The 3,697-nt window shown below is 48.3% G+C and overlaps 1 non-coding gene across 1 annotated transcript; it reads right to left on the bottom strand.

The window, feature by feature from the left end:
- Positions 1 to 235: 235 nt before the first annotated feature.
- Positions 236 to 308, bottom strand: TRNAR-CCG (transfer RNA arginine (anticodon CCG)). The gene has a single exon. It is a non-coding gene; the product is annotated as a tRNA-Arg (tRNA).
- Positions 309 to 3,697: the final 3,389 nt, after the last annotated feature.

Genomic DNA, 3,697 nt, shown 5'->3' with positions numbered 1-3,697 from the left:
ACGGGCCCAGCTGCTCCGCGGCATGCGGGATCCTCCCAGACCGGGGCGCGAACCCGGTTCCCCTGCATCGGCAGGCGGACGCGCAACCACCGCGCCACCAGGGAAGCCCAATGCTTTTTTTAAAAAAAATAACAACTCAACTTTATTTTTTTTCAAATATTTATTTATTTATTTTGGCTGGCCCAGGTCTTTGGCACTGCATGCGGGATCTTTAGTTGAAGCATGTAGGATCTAGTTCCCTGACCAGGGATCGAACCTGGGTCCCCTGCTTCGGGAGCTTGGAGTCTTAGCCACTGGACCACCAGGGAAGTCCCTCCTTATGATTCTTATATATGTTAAATTGCATCTGAAATTATATGTGTAGAAATCATATGTAGGAAGTTACTCCTATATACAATTTCCTATAATTCTGGGGGCACACAGACCTGTGAGAACACAGACCCTACACATGGGGAAATGAAGAGCCCAGCTTGGTCCTGTGCTCAGGATGTGTCATTAGGGCCCTTCCATCTCTGGGTCTTGGTTTCCGGTCCTGAAAACGTCAGGGGTGCGTTAGGTGAGATGCCACTGAGGTCCCCAGCTCTAGCATCTGTGGTTGTAGCTGACCTCATTGGTGGAAGAGAGGTGCATGCAGGAACTACCCTACTCTCTAAGGGCCTCCGTTTCCTCCTCTGAAATCCGAAGTCCTTGGACTTGGTTGTCCAATCAGAGGCTGGGCTCCTGTCTGGAGGGCTGGCAAGGGCTCTGGCCATTGGTAGCTGGATGCTGACCTCTGGGCTTCCTGTAGCCCAGGCGTGGTAGAAGGGTGCTCTCCATGTCCTGTGCGGGCTGTACCCTCCCTGTCCAGGGGAGAGACTCTACAGCCCCACCGGGTATACAGCCTTCCTGGAATGGGCAAGGTCTCTTAGGAACTTGACCTTGGAGGGTCATAAGCTTTAACACCTCTGCCTATTTCTTCTGTATCCCACACCTTTATCCCCCCCACCCCAGCTCCTAGCACTGTTCTAGGCAGACAAAAGGTATTTAATAAACACTTGCGAAATGCTTGAAGAATTTTAAGTGATGTTCTCAAATCTTCCTGGATTAAGACATCAATGGAAAGCAATTGAAGTTATTAATCTGTACTGGGATAGGCTCTTAGCCAGGATGGCCATGACCCCGGCTGCATCGACCCATTACACTGGAGAACACATTTCCCTCTTCACGCTGGTACCTGGTCCTCACCTGGCCAAGGGCTTTGAGTCACTGCATGTAAGTGACAGTTGCCCTTTTAACCAAGAGAAACCCAATTACAGAGCCAGGTTTTTGCAGGAATCTTGGTTAGCTGATCATCATATAACAGCTCTCCTCGATTTTGCTTTCCATCAAGAGCGACAGAGGCCAGAACTTCTCCAGCCCTAGTGATAGGGCTGTCACCAGGGCACTGGGGACACCCATCCCATCCCTCTGCTTTGGAAAGAGGTCTGTTCCATCTCCTCTTGAGCTGGAACTTGGGAAAGTCACTTCTCTGAGCCAGGTTTTCTTAATGGTAAAGAGGGAAGGTGTGCCTCTACTATCCCATGGGTCTGAACATGGACCAAGACATGCATGGGGGATGGGTGTGAGTGAGGTAATAATCATGAGATTTGGTCAGAAAAGGGAACTAGACAGGACTGAAGCTGATCTCCCTGTTATTCTGAGTGTCCCATGACCAGCTTTTTGTTTCTGATGGGTGTCGTCTTGGCACACACACAAATACAACCAGAATTCCCCTATCCATCTTGTGTTGTCCATGATGGAGTGGATTTTATTTCAAAGTCAGTGACAAGGGCTTCCAATTGTTAGAAGGTGAGACAGCAAACTGTAGTCCAGGAAGCCTCAACCATACTTCTGTAAAAGCACTGTGGTTCTATGAATTGAATTGAGGAAACTAGAGGAACTTTGGTTGCTTGCTGAAGTGTTAGCTGTAATAAAGGTTTAAAGTTCAATGAACTGAATTAGAAAACAATATAAACTAATGACTATACTTCCTTCAATGTTAAACTGATGTCCCGTGACATTTTCTTAAACCTCTGGCATCCCCCCTTAGGGGTGCCCCCACTTTGATAGCAAAAGTAAGTGAACACACAAAACAGAAGTATTAAGTTAGAAACTTTTCCAAAAAATTTTTTTAAATTTATTATTGTTTTCGCTGTGTTGGGTCTTCGTTGCTGCGCGCGGGCTTTCTCTAGTTGTGGCGAGCGGGGGCTACTCTCGTTGCAGTGCGCGGGCTTCTCATCGCGGTGGCTTCTCTTGTTGCAGGGCACGGGTTCTAGGCGCACGGGCTTCAGTAGTTGTGGCACGTGGGCTCAGTAGTTGTGGCTCGCAGGCTCTAGAGCACAGGCTCAGTAGTTGTGGCGCACGGGCTTAGTTGCTCCACAGCATGTGGGATCTTCCCAGACCAGGGCTCGAACCTGTGTCTCCTGCACTGGCAGGCGGATTCTTAACCACTGCGCCACCAGGGAAATCCCTTCAAAAGTAATTATGTTTGCTTTAATGACTTATTTTTTGTGGACATGGACGCTTATGGTTGTGACTGTAGACCTAAACACTTAGAAAGTCAAATTTCAATGAATAAAACATTTTAATTCTTGTGATTGCACTAGAAAGATAAATGCTTCTTGATAGTCTTAAAAAAACTGCCATGTCTTCACAGAAAAGGGCTCGAGACACCTTTCTGTGGTGGGGAGGTCAGGCACCAGGGAGGTGAAAGACTTGGCGTTGAATCTCAGGGTCACTGAGAAGCAGAGCAGCTGTCTGATGAAGTCTGTGCCTAAGGATTTCGGGTCAGACACGAATTCCTTTCACTGGAGCACCGGGAGCCCCGTCGAAGACACAGTGTGGATGGTTTATTATAAAATTACAGCAAAGATATGGGAAACCAACAGTGTGACTCAGACCTCTCTGAAGTCAGCAGTTCTTTGCTTACTGTATCCAGATGACAGGAATCTGGACGAAGCTATGCAAACATGCTAAACCAGGTCATTAATTTCAACGCTCTGTGCGGCTCTGGCAGTCTCAGAACCACTGGTTCTGGGGGAAGTTCCTGACTCCCAGCCCGGAAGTCTCGGAAGGGCGGAACACATCAGGTGCGAGCTGTAGCATGGGGCCTGCTCTGCGGGTACGTGCTGTGCTCTCAGCAGGACGCGTTTCCATGACTGTGTCCGTCATGCCATCAAAGAGGTAATCTTATCTTCACTCATTTACTAAATATACAAAGGCTGGGATTTCCACTTGGCAAATGCGTCTGTTTACCTGAAGGCTGCTTTTCCCTGAACTCAGATAAAGTTCATCGGCAGCTATTCCAAGAGACAGGCTGACTTCCAATCCCTGCAACACTTTCATATGCACAGTCGAGACTCTGCTCTCAGTTAGTGGCACGCTCCCTGGCCCAGCTGCTCTGGCACGGAGGCGGGTCAGCCGTCTGATGGAGAAGGCTTCCGGGGACGTCATCTCCTGGAGCGGGGCCACCACCCACCCTCCGTCTTTGTAAATCTGGTGCCTGTTTCCCCGCTGGGCTTGTAGAACTGGGCGTTTATTGGAATTTGTGACCAGATTTCCCCTTTGAGGTCACAGACTCTTTTTTTTTTTTTTTGAACATCTTTATTGGAGTATAATTGCTTTACAATGGTGTGTTAGTTTCTGCTGTATAACAAAGTGAATCAGCTATATGTGTACG

The sequence above is a fragment of the Physeter macrocephalus genome, chromosome 5, assembly GCF_002837175.3.
Source record: "Physeter macrocephalus isolate SW-GA chromosome 5, ASM283717v5, whole genome shotgun sequence".
NCBI lineage: Eukaryota > Metazoa > Chordata > Mammalia > Artiodactyla > Physeteridae > Physeter > Physeter macrocephalus.
The sequence above is the reverse complement of the archived record's forward strand: the minus strand, read 5'-3'. Positions and strand labels throughout refer to the sequence as shown.